The sequence below is a fragment of the Catharus ustulatus genome, chromosome 2 (assembly GCF_009819885.2).
Source record: "Catharus ustulatus isolate bCatUst1 chromosome 2, bCatUst1.pri.v2, whole genome shotgun sequence".
Taxonomy (NCBI): Eukaryota; Metazoa; Chordata; class Aves; order Passeriformes; family Turdidae; genus Catharus; species Catharus ustulatus.
The window spans coordinates 33,498,666-33,513,980 of NC_046222.1; the positions used below are offsets into that span (position 1 = coordinate 33,498,666).

The 15,315-nt window shown below is 40.1% G+C and overlaps 1 protein-coding gene across 12 annotated transcripts in view; it reads right to left on the reverse strand.

The window, feature by feature from the left end:
• Positions 1-15,315, reverse strand: part of TENM4 (teneurin transmembrane protein 4) — a 634,039-nt gene that overhangs the window by 396,826 nt on the left and 221,898 nt on the right. The window contains exon 1 of one of the 12 annotated variants that reach the window (XM_042779060.1): positions 2,960-2,983. The exons of the other annotated variants lie outside the window; for them this stretch is intronic. The gene's annotated coding sequence lies outside the window, so the exon portion shown is untranslated. Of the gene's footprint in view, positions 1-2,959; positions 2,984-15,315 lie in introns of those variants that run through there. 12 annotated transcript variants of the gene reach the window in all.

A 15,315-nucleotide genomic window follows, 5' to 3' on the forward strand; every position in this document is an offset into this window, starting at 1 on the left:
ACTAAGGGCATGGCCAGTGCTGTAAATCCCCTGTAAGGGTGGTAACTATCTTAGGAAAATTCCTCAATAGACCTCCCATCATTTTTTTCCAGAAAAGCTTTGTCATTCCTGCTAATATCACCCAGGGAAAATTCTTTCCTGAACCTGGGAGACTTTTGGTGTTCCTCGAACATCAACTTGCTCTATCAAAGACACACTCTCCTGTCAATCAGTTAATCCAGTTAATGAGCAATAATAATTGAGTTGATGACCACAAACTTAGGGATAAAATGTTACCAGGGAGCTCAGAGCTTTTCTTCCCAGGGTGCAACTGTCTACAGCCTTCATGGAAAGCCAAATCTTTTCCCCTTTATTTTAACATATTATTCAAGACCACGTCTTACTATAAATTTGCACAGTGCTGAGCACAATCACGTTTTGGTGCCACTGCAACATATTTGCCAGGTTTTTCAGTAAATATTCCCGGTGACTTCAGCAGGGAACCATGCTGCAAAATTGCTCGTAAAGACCTCATAGTTCCTAGTAAAATCTGACGGAAACAGAAAGGATGTTAGGGAATAACTCTGATCCTACAGCAAGTCACCAAATACTGATGTAAGAATATTTCTGAAAAGTAATTCTAAACATACGTAAGTCAGAAAATTACCTAAAATTTCTAAGTGTACCTCATCTTCAGGTAATGGATGGGATTCAGATCCCCTAATTTACACATCAGGAAGTTGTGTGTTTATATTTGAGGTATGTTCAGACTCCAGATTCTGTTTAGAGTGAAACAAGCAGATGAATAATTTAGTCATGAAATAGGCATCTAAAATCAGACTTAGGTTTTAAAAAATTAATAATCTACGGAGCTGAAATTTGTGTATGATGGGTAAAGGTATTGATGGTTCTCTGTTTCCTGAGTCAGCCTTCTGTCTTTCTGATAAAAACCTGGTTGCATGCAGCTTCCTGGATACGTGAGCTTTTTCTTTCTCAGGTGAGGATTAAAGTCTCACTACATTTGTCTGGTTTTGGGGTTTTTTTGTGAACCTTAAAGAGCCATCAGCATTCTTTTGTTAAAAATATGTTTTACTATGTTTCTTCCTAAAACCTAAAGATTTCTTTCTCTGATTATTTATTTTTTATTTGTAAACGTGCTCAACCCCAAAGGATGGCCAGTTAACAACATGTGAGCAACTCATGAAAATTTTTTACAGATCTTTTGGAATAGAAAGCAGTATAATAAGTATAGGGTAACAGTGTGGCTGTAGGCTAGCCAAGCATATCAGCTTCTTCAAAGGGTCAGGATTCAGCCTTATTGTAAATCATTCCTTCTGATGATCAGTCTGTTGAAGTCTGCACTGTGCTATCAGGTCACAGTGCAATCAGACACTCCTTGCATATTTGCACATCTCTGATGGACTTTGCTACTCTTCCCCATTTAAATGGCTCAGGTGAGAGGGTTATAACCACCAAAATTTGCTGCGATGGTAGAGGGAGAAAGCAATGCAATTTATACTTTTGTACAATTTCAGTTTTCTCCCACCATAGGCCAGAAAATAACAAGCACAGTAATGATCTCTGCATCATGTATGCAGCCCAGAGAAATGAATTAAGTTGTCTGTCAAGGAAGGAGTAGTGCATATTACTTCTGAAACCTTTCTTCATGGATTTCCCCCCTGTAAATCTGAATAATTGATACCTCCCACTACATAGATAAACATTATTTTTTAGACTAAGGGCAACTAGCCAGCTAGTCTACACAACAATTTAGAATAAAAACAGAGTATGAATTCCTTACATGTGTTAAATTGAAATACAACTGATTTATATTCTGGTGTTAAAACAGCTCTCTCAAGGTTTCTAATCTCCATTTTGAGTATTTTCTTGTCCTTTAGAAATCTATTATTCATGTCCCCTCACGAACCTATTGCTCCATATAAACCAGGGAAGAAAAGTGTCTGCCCAGTGGAAATGGAGATCTAAATTTGGAGTAAGTTGGTACTGAAAATGATGTTTGGGCAAATGGAAATAGACAGGAATTGTCTTTTGGGGAAAGAGAAAATAAAGTAATAAATATTGAAAGACAAGGAAGATGCAAAATCATGCAAAACTCTAAATGACAGGATGGTGATTGCAAATGGACTTGGTGTTTCTTTCTCATTGAAATCCCAATGAGAATGTTTCTCCAAGATTCCTGCTTTGGGTCCTAACTCTGCATATGGACTATGAAATATTCAAGGCAGTTCTCCATCATTCTTTGGAAGACTTCCTATGAAACCTATTTTTCAAATGTACAATGCTACCTAGTTTCTTGCTCCACACACTGAGGATGACGAGCAAGTTCCCATTGGTTCCCAAGCAAGAAAACAAATTTTCTGGCCAATGCACTTATCATTTGGGCTTGACTTTTTTCCTAGTGTTGTAAAGATTCAGGACACAAGAGCAAAACAGAGAGTGTGACCTCAGGAAAGTCCCATAGTAGGATTACTTTTCACTTTCCATTGACATTGTTCAGAAGGAAAAGTGCATCAAGGCAATGAAGATGTTTATTTAAAACATAGTGGAAATTATTATATAACAGTTCATGGAAATTATTGTACATCAGTTCATGAAGGAGGAGAGAGATTGCACCTAAGACCTTAATAAACAAACAAAATCCTATGTTTAAAGAATTTTGGTCTTTGTCCTATCTTCCCTAATGAATCTCTTCCTGAAATTTAATCATGTTCTATCAAAATTACTCATTCTGTATCAGTAACACTCAAAAAATTAAGCCATGCTTATTCAAATCCTTTATTTTTTCTTATATCATCTGGCTTAAAGTCATTGAACACAACAGAAAATGAGCTATTTCCTTACTTTCTGTGCCATATAATTATTATTACACATTCAATTTCCATTGCTTATTATGGAAGTATTTCATAATGTATATAACTATACGTGAATAAAAATCTAATTGAATCAATACCAAACTCACATTTTCCAGTTAATCATACCAATAATTCTCCTTTGCTTTCTCTATTTATGTCAGTGGATACCTGAAAAAACAATTAATGAAATGTTGCTGCAGAGCCAAGGAAGTAAATTGACTTCCAAAGCTGGGGAATTTTTTGGTGAAAATTAAATTTTCAGAATGACTGAATAAACAAGCCATTGTTATTTAAAAATTAAGCTTGCTCATATGGAGCCTGACAAAGCGCTGTCAATAACCTCTCCTAATAACTACCTTCTTCTACAAGAATATGCTGATCATAGAAAGGTGGTGATAAATAACATCCTGTTTGCTCTTCCACTGCAGCGCTGTTACTCACCCATATTTATAACATGCCATTTACTGAAGTGTGCATGTTTATACGCTCTCTGGAAGAGTCTGATAAGGGCAGAGATTGGTGGCAGGCTATGCTCCAAATGACTCAAACTTCCTTTCCCCACTGCTGCTGGCTTTCAGCAAAACTGGACCAGAGCACTCGGCATCCTTCAGCAGTTCATTTTGTGTGCTCTCCTTGAGCTTTGTGGCAGCGGGCACGAAAGGAATGCAAAGTCACGCTCTTGTGTGCTGCCCTTCAGCTTCATTATTTACTTTACACTCTTCTACCTGAATGCATCAGAAAGGGCTCTTTTCAAGACTTCTCCCTCTCTGCCTGCTTTTAGCAGAAGCCTGCTGTGTAGCACTGTTAGTCTAATCTAAGATGGTGGGAGGGCCTGCTCGATGGCTTCACCAGGTGCTGGGCTGGAGGGGGCTCCTCACAGCCATGTCCTGAAAAGCTTTGCTATTTAGCCCTCTTTTCCCAATGCCCACCCACTCTGCCTTCGGCATGCCCATTCTTTAATTGCAGCCCAAGATTAAAGTAAATTCTTCCCAAAAGCATTTTCAGGCAGTTCCAGAGTTGCTTTTCATTTACGAGGGCTGAATGGCACTTTGACGGCATATGTATACCCAGTTTAGCAAAAAGGATATATAAAAGAGGTAAGAAAGGGCTTTGTTGTGCTTGCAAAGCTCCAATGTAAAACTTCAGCTTCTGCAGTGCCCCGGGAATTTTTACAGAGCAAGAAATAACCTAAATAGCTATTCCACTGATGTCTAATATGGAGAATCACAAATAATTATTGAGAATTAACTCATTATAACTTCAGTGTGAGGACACCGTGGAGGGTCTACTGAAAGAGAACAGCAGAAAACCAGCCTGAAACTTCTACCAGAGCTGCCAAACTTTGGAAAGCTGGTCTGAGAGGTGGAACAAAAGCCATGTTGGTATTGCACTCTGCTGATAATGCCCTTCCATCTGTAGTGTGGCCTCAAAATAATGTCATCAGATGGTCGTTTGTCAAAAACAAATATAGACCAATCTACCATATGTAATTCACAGTCATGTCTTGACAACATACTGCAGTTATCCCCAGCAGACACAACTGTTTACATTTTACACACATAATTGGGTCTGGTTCAGTAACATTTTTCATTGGTGTGTCTGCCAAAATTATTAAGCTATTAGTACACGCTGAATCTGTGCCAAGCAAAATATTTGCCAATAAAATTGGCCTTATCTGTATAAATGCCAAAAAGGTTTGTGTTTTTTGGTGTGTGTGTCTATTTTTAAGACTTTACTCCTTATATGTATATGTAAATGTTAAACAACATGACTGGACATTGAGATAGCCTATTACCAAGACAGTCTAGGGTTTGGATGTGACCCTTGGGATCCTGTCTTGCCTGCCATGTTTTCTGCTGCCACAGAACTACAGGATGGTTTGGGTTGGAGGGGACCATGAAGACCATTCAGTTCCAATCCTGCTGCCGTGAGCAGGGATGCTTTCTGCTAGACCAGCTTGCTTCAAGCACATCCAACCTGGCCTTGAACACTTCCAGGGATAGGACACCCACAAATTCTCTTCTCTGATGCCACAAGGAGATGTATGGTGTCCTGTAGTAAAACACATGTAGGAATTTTCTTCTTAAATCTCTTCTTAGCAAGGTATGATAGACCAGTCGCCATATCTACACTGAACTTGTGGGAGAGAGAGATCCTTAAGCTGGAATTCAGTCCCCAGCATGCAACATTCAGCCCAATCTTTAAACATGAACCTGTAACACTACACAGTTCAGATCATCACAACCACTCTGACATCCATCTTTCTGTCTAACACCCCAGACTACATATTTAAATTCACATCCGGTCTTCACTACTTACAAGGGATTACAGAAGCTTAGTTAGTTGATTTTTTTTTAACACACAGCTTTTTGAAATCTTAATGTGTGTTGGTTTTGTGACTGGTCACAAAAGTCACCAGAGAAAGAGCAATTTTGTTACTGGGAGGTAGATTCTTTTTCAGTACTATCTGCAGCTTCACCAGCTATTCAGGAAAATGCTTTCGCAAAACCACTTACTCACACTGTGTCTCAGCTTCCCAACTGAAGAGGAGGTGCGCTATGTTATTAAAAAATGCCTCTTTTTAAATCTTGTGGAGAGGAAAATAGTTTGTAAGTGGCAACTATTCAGGGAAATTTTCTCCCACCTCCTCAGGAAATAGGTTGTTTACTGTAATAGTCTCAGTAATTCTTATTCAGACCATCAAAATGAGTACCTCAAACTCTCCAACTCCCTGAGATCTCCCCTTCCCCACAGCCCATTCATGGGAAGCAAAGAATGACCTGAACTCCCACACACTTAGGCAGGGGTTATGGTGGCTTAAATTTATGGGGAATGGGGCTGATTTTCAGTATTGAACCTCCTGTGAGAAAAAAGAACAATGTTGAGATAAAGAACAAAAGCACAAGCTTTACTCTTCAGTGTTACTGGACATCAAAAATGGACACTTGTATTTATTTGGGTGCATAATCAACATGGCAAAGGTAGATGATGGAGTTTGCAAATCTGTGACATAGTAACATCAGACCTCAGTTCAAATGATGAAAAGGGGGCAGATTTTCCACTCTCATTAAAATATCTGTGGTACCACTATCTTCATGGAATTTACAGGTGCAATTCATCTTATCCTAATGCACACACATAAAATAAATAAGCTAAGGGGCTCTGCAGAAGGCTATCTCCCTTCACTAAGAGTAGATAAAGTCCAGGGTGACTAGACAAAACACGGACGTCTGCACTGTCAAGTGCTAAAAAAACAGGTATGGCAAATTTAACTTCTGTGAATTGCCAAGTGGTTTTTTTTTTGTTTTTAATCTTAATTTCTCGGGTCCCAAAATTTTGATGGATCTTTTAAGTACTCAACAAGCCCACATGATTTATTCCACATCTGAGAAGATCAACATGTCAGTATATTATTATTAAACTGAAAAAACATGTTCAATTTAACATCTCCAGATAATGTGTTTCTCTGAAATGAGTACACAAATATATGAAATATATTTTTTACTTCAAAACCAAGTTTTATTCCTCTACATTTTTAAAGCATACTTTGAAAAGCACAGGTTTTCATATCACTATATTCTGGTATTTTTAGTACTTTTTATTTTATTGTAGTCTCCTTTTTAGGGTAATCTATGCGGAGTTGCACCAATTCTCCACCCTTTGAATGACAACCTCTAAAAGTCATTGAGTGTGAAGAACAACAAGTCAACCTTGACCTCACCTTCTCTGTATTTGAAAGAGGGCCTTCATCTTAATGTTCTCGAATTGTGTGTCCTGCTTTGATTAATACACACATTAGCCATCTCTTCCAGTTTTTTTCAATCAGTCAGCATACAACACTCATTGAGAAGCCTTAAGGTTAATTTCAAATTATTTTTCCATATGGTAACTAAGAGACAGCATTCCTGCAGCCTTGGCTGCGCAGCTGCACAGGGTAAGGTGGTTGACTGTGTCTTCAGGGAAGCAAAGAATAGTTGGAATCAATGATCTTAAGGGTCTTTGTTGACATAAATGCTTCCCATGAAGACACCAAGGCAGTGTTCACACCTACGTTGCCTTTGGGCAACATGAGGTTAAGCTCCATCTCACCCAACCTAATTGATGTGTCTAGGTATGAAGATATGGATTTTTTTTCCAGTTATGCATACAGACAGAACGGAAGTTCCTGAGGGTAGTTTCCTCATGAAGATCTATGAATCTCCTCTGGAGGTGACTATACCTATATCCAAGGGATGTAGAAAATAGGATCAATCTCACAAGACAACTGCACCTTGTTCTAGATTCCCCTAATGTATAGAAAATAAAAAGTTACAGTTTTGTATTCAATTTAGTTGTCCTGTTTTATTTGTTCACTGAAGATGAGAGGAACTGGACATTTAAGTGCCTTTTCTTTATGAAATTTAAAAGAGACACTTAGGGGTTTTTAGGTGAGATGTACTGCCTGAAATGGGGACAAACAGGGTGATCCCAGGCTGTAAGTCATATACAGTAATTTCATGGATACAAGCCACACCATTTTGACTAAAATTTTGCTTCCACACCAGAAATGCAGCTTATATTCAGGAGTGGCTAATATGTGAATAATTTTCTGACATTTACAACCTCAGAAGTGCCAGCCAGGGTGCCGAGCCGAGCACCTGCCAGTAAAAGCCGGCATTCCGCGATTGTTACAGTGTTACTGTGTTGCCCTGGCTCCCTGCAGGCAGCATGGGGGGCAGGGAGAGAGGAGGGAGAGCTCTCTCCTTCCCTCCTCTGCTGCAGCCCGGGGGAGAGATGGGGGGGCCCCATGCCGCCATCACCACGGCCCGGGGAGGTGGTGGGGGCTCCGTCCCCTCCCGCCTCCACCACCGAGGGAGTGAGGGGGGCTCCGTCCCTGCCTGCCACCACGGGGCAGCGCCGGGCCAGGGTGAGTGACCCCAGAGGCGGTGGCTGGCCCTGAGCAGCCCCGCCAAGCGGCAGCACCGGGCTGGGCCACCTGGCCCCGTTGGCAGCCCCGAGTGGGCCGAGCCTGCACAGCCCGAGCCGAGTCAGTAAACCCCGCCCTGTTGTGGTTCTGTTACTAATTGGTAACTTTGTTGCACGCGGGTCCTCGCTGCGAACGACAGAGCGGCTTATACTAAGGTGTGGCTTATTTATGGACAAAAAACAAAACGTTTGCCAACACCCAGAGATGCGGTTTATAGTGCGTGCGGTTTGTATTCGTGAATTTACTGTACTCATTATTTTGCTGTATTGTGAAAAATGGAAACCCACTGTTTCTTGTAATCAGAGAGGGGTTAGTGAAATCCTATTAAAAATGGTTATAAAATTTCTATAGAAACAAACAAAAAACCCAAAAAAACCCAAAAAACAAACAAAAAAAAAAAAACAAAAAAAGGAAGAAAAATTAAAAATAAACAGGGTGAACAGGGTGGTTTAGCTGGAAGGAACTGCACTTGCATTGCTCTTCTATGTGTCACATCCCTACTTCTGAACACATTTCTCTCCTCTTGTTTAGTTCCCAAGGGCTATGCAGCTGCTCTAAGAAAGAAGACACCACCATTCATGCAAGGGATAACAATCCTTCATCACTCCCACCTTTCCACCCTGACAACTGCTGACCATGGCGGGAGCAAAACAGAAAGGAACTGCCTTTATTATATATAATTTTTTTTAACATCAGTAGAAAATAAAGCCTTCCACCTGCTATTGTGCAGCTGAGTTTTTAATCTCTGGTGCCAGCACGGCTGCTGGGAGACAACCCTCAAGTGAGAGGAAGCAGGGTCAGGCACACACAGGGCAGGATGGTTGGGCTGATGTGACATACACATCTCTGCAGCACCCAGAAAAGATACCTCCAGTTGTTAATTGCTGGGCAAAATTTGTTATTTCCCCCATGGGCAGCAACTCTGGGCTACATTCAGCATGCTGGCATAGAAACTAACATCAAAATTACTTCACTTGCTTTTCCTATGGAAATACACAGTCAGAGATTTTATTGTAGTTTTTAATGATCAGCCATAAGGAGGTGGCAATTAATCCCAAAGGACAACTCCACATATCATTGTTGATTGCAGATATTGGTGGGACTGATAAAAGAAACAGAATATGAGAATATGGAGCCATTGGTGAACTGACAATGAGTGCTGCTTGTTAGGTGCTTTCCCATGTGTTTTCTTTGATTTAGAGTCCAGGCCCTAAATAGCAATTTGTTCACTTTATCAACAAAATATTTTGCAAGGTCTTTTGGAAACCAAGCAGATGAGTCCTTCCAGACCTTATTTTTTGGTCAGAACTCATTTGTCTGCAGATAATTTGGGTGACAACCAGAGAAAAGTCACATTCAATTTATGTGCAAAGCCAGGCATTAAATGGACTCAGAAGGTGCTGAACATCCACCAGGTTTTTATGATTACCAGGGGCCTCTGCTCTCCCGACAATTAAATCTAAAATATTGTGACAGCCAGCATGGGCGACAGAGGAAGGGATGGTAGGAACTGAATGTCTGGGTACCAAAGGCAAAGGTAAAGAGCCAGTACCATAAGCTGTCAGTGCTGAGATCATTTTGCAGCTGAAAGCAGTGACTTAGGCGCTTACTTTCAGACATCAGCTGGAAAATTACCTCAGTTTTCTGATCTATAAAATAGGTCTAATTCTATTTGACTTTCTCTAGGGGAACATGATGCCTTTGTATTGTTAATGTTTTTGGATGCTCCAGGTTTCTTAGGAAATATGAGCTACTCAAGCAGTGGCAGAAGTGTGGTGAGCACAGGTGCACTCTGCACTATACAATATGTATCTCATCCATACAGGATGCTAATCCCAGTTTTGAGAGCAAAAGGAAGTCTTAAGCAGATATTTTTCTGAATTAGCAAAGACTGTAAGAGTTTAGTGGAGTTTGTAAAAATTTCAAATGAAGAATCAAACCAGAATTTATTTGGTTATAAAAATCCCCAGAAATCTTTTAAGGGAATGAAAGTGTGAAGGTTACCCCTTGACTGAATTATACATTTGTTCATTATTTATGTAATATTCTGACCTACTCATAACTTCTATTTGCACACGTAGTTCTTCACTTAAAAGTGATTTTCTTCAGCATGTGTTGTACAGCACTCCCAACATAGGTCCATTTTAAAAATTGGTGCAACCATACGTGTACACAAGGTATTAGGAGGAACTCAGAAGATAAGTGAATGCATTTATTTGTATAGCACTCTCCAGCTGGTTTGATGGTTATGGATGAGGATAGATGTTTCCAATGCTAAGATATGTCATGGTGAAGCCAAGTCTAGTCCAGAAATGTTTTGATGATGGTGAGAGTTTTGGATATGGATAAAATTTTTGGCTGATAGAGTTAAATTTCTCCATGGTAGATGGTATGGTGCTATGCTTGTCTTCCCAAGAAACCATTACATGCGATGGAACACTCAGGGATGGCCAAACATCTGATGGAAGAAGTGCATGGATTTCTTATTTCCTTTTGCTTTGCCTGTTAAATTGTCTTTATCTGAACTCATGAGCTTTTACAGATTTACTCTTTCAATTTTCTCTTCCATCCCACGTGGGGAAGTGGCTCAGCAGTTAAACAAGGTTTAGCTGCCTACCAGGGCTAAACCACAATAATAGGTAACCTTGAAAATACCATGGCTCAAAGTAACAGTAATGTCCACCTTGAAAAATCTTAAGGACACAGAACTTTGTCTTGTGGCCAGGCACACAGTCACTGACAAAGTGAAGGGATTTTAACCCTTTCCTCCAGTGAGTATAACTCATGACACTTGCCATCTAGTGCCCTTACCAACAGATCTGCTGAAAGGAAGGAGTCCAAACTATTACAACGTGGACCAGAACAAACTCTGGGATGCTTCAATTTATTTTCTTAAAATGCTTCCTCTGTTACGCTGTAAGAGTACAAACCTTCCTCAGACCACACTCCCCACTTACAAAATATGAATAATATTTCTTAACAAAAACACTTTTCTATTAATTTCCTCTATATTGAAAAAAATATTTGGGGATAGGTAGTCTAGTATTTAGTGCAAAACTCTCATACTAACTCACACTACCAGACAGTTTCATAAGTGGTCATGGTGTAAGAAATATATGACAGAAGCATCCCTAGATGCTCCTGTTTCCAAGAAATTTGGCTAATGGGAACTTTCAGAAATATAAAAGTGCATCTAAATCCACAAGAATGATATTCAGTTTGAGTTTTGACAGAAGATTTTAGACATAGTTTTAGCAAAATCTTTTCTCCACATCAGATAGAAGTCCCTTGGAAATCACTCCTATTTCCACACTGATAAAACTTCAAAATGCCACACACGAAGCACTCCAACATCATTAACTGGTGTGCAGTGTTGATTTTTATGTTGCAAATTTGATTGAAAACAGAAGTTTATCAGTGAAATGCTAAAATAGCCTTGAATATGGGGAAGTGAATGAGTATAATTGCTGATGGGTTCTTTTTATTATCAAGGAGTCTTGATTATAGTTTCATAGACTTAAATTATGGCAAATCAAGGACAAAATCAATTTACTATCTAAGCAAATATTTATATGGAACTGGAGATTGGCATATATTGATCTGTTTAGAAGGACCATAATTCTTTCTATAAAATGCATTGGCATTGAGCAGTGTTCTTTTCTCTATGTGCTTCAATAGCAAGGAGCTGAAAATCACGAAGAAAAAAGAAAACACTATTTGGCAAGTCAGAGGGCTCATCCCACTCAAAGGCAGTTGCAAATCCAAGTCAGTTGTTAAGGATGACCCTTTAGATGGAGGCTGATGCCAGGTTGTGCATTGTAGATAAATTGACAACCAGTTCTTGTAGTAAGAAATTCTGCTTGAAGGAAAAGAGAGTGTTCAGAGCAACTAGCTGTCAAGCTGACAAGTACTGATGGACAACATCACCTAGTGCAGAGCATCAGTTGCAACATCCCATGTCTCCCTGCATTTGTAAGAGGTCATTTCGATATAAAGTAGAAGAGCGCTCCTAACTTGTGGGATGAAGAAGGATCCCTGTGAAATGATGATCATTCCCAACAAAGGCTGCTTTTGTTGGAGAAAAAGGCGAGTGTGGGGGCAGGGAAGAGAAGATTATCTTTTGTTGCATTTGACAGTTGAAAAGGTCCTGGTGAATAATTACCCTTAAAACCAACAAACAAGGATAAAGAAAAAAATGCATAAAAAGAGAAGAAAAAAAACTCTTGACCTCTCCCCAGACACAATAGCTCCCTTTGAAATAAAAACAAAATAAAAATAACTCACAGGGGAAAAAACTTAATTTGATTTTCCTTTCTGCTTTTGTCAAGTGTATACACATGCTCACATATAAATATATACAATTGGCAGTCTCCCCCTGCCACCATCATCTTAAACTTTTCTAGACTTGATCCATTCAGCAGCAAAGCTTATGCAAAATGCAATTTAAAAAATCAAGGGAAACTCCAGCAGCAAAATGCGCATCTTGGTTGAAGGCCCTATTGGTTTAGCCACAAAAGAACGATTCCTGGTGAGAGTAGTTGTCATCTGTTTTGCATACTCCTTATTTTACTCTTAATTGGCATTATATGGAAACTTATCTACAAGGCCATGGGAACCAAAAAGCATCCCTTACCCCTCCTTCTTTGAGCATGCAGAACCCAATTAAAGTACAATTATCTCTCTTCTGCTATTAGCAACCTCCAGCAACAGAGAGACACAGATAGGAGAAGCATTGTTAGACTGAGAGTAGCCACCTTTTCTTATGAAAATTTTTGTAAAGGTCATAAAGAAAATAAAAGAGACACAAGTGGTCCAGGCTTTGATGAGCTGAAGGGCAGTGTTTTTTTAAAATATTTGATCTGGATTTTCAGATGATTTTCTAAATACACTTATTTTCACCAGGGAGTAACTGACCTAAGACTCAAAATGCACTCACAGTTTTTGGAGACAAGCCTGGAAAAATAAAGGAGATGGCCAAAGAACAAGAGGAAAAATAGACACAGGTGTCTTCCCAGAAAGTCCAAACTGTCCAAGAAAGCCGTGACATTGACAATTCCTCTGGCATGACTACAGAAAAACATCTGAGGGGAAAACAAACTAGCATTTTTCAAACTGCAGCCCAGATTCAACTCCTAAATCCATATCCTGTTGCTTAATTCTGCCAAGCTACAGCCTACACATGAATTCCTGCAACCCCAACATGGATGGTCAGCACTCCAAGATGATCATGACTCGGAAAGGGTTCCAGTGACATGATTCATGGTTTTTTGGACACAATCTTTGAGTTGTCCTTGGAGAATGAACATCCACCACTGTTTTCAGTTACATACATGCCTGGTTGTGACAGACTTCCAAGATAGCTCTGCATACCTTCCTTATCAGAACCCATCCCCAAGTTAGCAAACATTTGCACTACCATTCATCCTGTCTCATCAGCAGCTACTAAGAATACGTATGTGTCAGGAAACATCATGCATTTCATCACTTCAGCAAGTCATGCTATCACAAAGCAATTTGTGTCCCAGTTGATTTCCTCAGTTTTCCCCCGGATGACAACTATTGGCTTTAAAATACTTAGCAAGGAAACAAACAAGCTGACTTATTTTTCTTCTTTTATGTTTTTTGGTTTTTTTTTTGTTTGTTTTTTTTTTTTTTGTTTGTTTTGGATATTCCTCTGCTCTATTTCCAACATGTAACAGGTCCAGTTGCCATGTTATGCTGAAGAAGGATCCAGTCCAGTAGGTCCAGGCAGAAAGGAGAGTTCTCCTCTAAGAGGTACCCCAGAGGTACCTGTCTGTTGCCCCAAGAGTTTGTCAGTAAATCTCCATGTTAACATTTTTTAGGAGTTTCAGTTTTACACTAATTTCATATGCTAGCACTTCAATTTAATTCCCCAACAAGTTAACAGAACAATGCCTGGGAGGATGATTTTTAGGATGCCGTCAGCTCTTCAACCCCGACAGCAATCTCCTGCTTTCTTCTCTGAAGAGCTCAATGTTGCAGCTACACAGTTCTCCTACCCAAAGAGAAAACTATGTCAGTGCACGTGTGCTGTTTACTTTTGTCATGGGACACATGGCTTTTGCTTTTACCATGGTTTGCCAGTGCAGTGGGAGGGAGAGAGAGAGTTTCCCTTCACCAAGAGCCAATGGAACAGAGGTGGTTGCTGTAGACTCTCTACATAAGCAGAGCAATTGAAAAGAGAAAACAGTTCTGCCAGTGGATGTATTCCCAGATTAAACAGAACTTCTGCTAGCTGGGTGTCTTAAAAGATCACCAAGGAATGGTAAGGAATTGGTTAAAGAGATCAAAAGAGCAAACAAGGGGCAACAACGTGAAAATTATGCCACTGCACTTAACTACAAAAATAAAGCCTTTGCCCTGTGCCCTACAACCATGTAATAACCAGAGGCTGCTCTGAGAGCAGTGGAGCAGGATGAGCAAATCCCTGTCTTCCAGCATAAAGATGAAACCTGCAGGGAGACAGCTGCAGTGGAAAGGATTGAAATTAATGTCATACAGTAGATGAGATTTCAGTGGAGATTCTGATGAGATTTATTGCTGCAAATGTTTTCCCTGGCAAATGTCACATCATTGAAATGCAAAAAAATACCCTCAGTAGAATTAAGAAAATAAAGAGAAACTCAAAAGCACTGTCCTGATAAATGGCAGTTTGAAACTTAGTCCTCAGCCTCTCAGGGTCAAAGATGGTCTTCTTTGTAAGGAAGTGTGCAGGAGAAATGCTAAAAAGTTCTTTCACCTCATCAGGTCCATCACCTGTGACTCCAGAGCACAGGTTTCATGGACAGTAAGGATATTTTGCCAACATCTTTCATGGCGTGGCTAACTGGGAACAACCCTTGGAGCAAATTCTGCAGCTGAGCACTTCCCAGTACAGCTGCATCATTTATACACAACCTAATAAGGGTGAATTAAGATCCGGTAAATATAAACAGCATATTTGGCATTTGCCTGTTGAAGAAACTCCTTGGGGAGCCTCTTCTGTGCCATCCTTGATGGGACAGCCAGAAGAATTATTCCTTAATGCCTGGTAATTACACGTGGGAGTGCCAGTCAGCTTTCTGCCACAGGCATCAAAAAGTGAGGATTGCAGGTGAATCATGTGTTTGCCTCAAACAGGACAGCAACTCTACATGAGGTTGGCCAAGCTAATTTTTATTTTCCCAAAAGGACTGAATGCTCTGTAGGTCTGAGTGCATGCCTCAGGCATGCACCCGCCTGCCCCTCCCCATAGGTACCTTGCATTAAGCAATCCTCAAAGGAAATAAATTGTTTTCGTCATGCAGGGATGAACAATCCTCCTTGAGCCAGATGTCCAGCTCAGAAAAACATTTCTCCAGCCTTTGGATTCTCTGTACTTGGGCTACTGTTCTCATACGTACTTGAATTTGTTGGTCCAGCTACATTTAGAAGATCCTTGTGCACATGGTCGCATGGAACTTGTCTTTTCTGAGCTGGCCTGTAATTCAGAGGTGC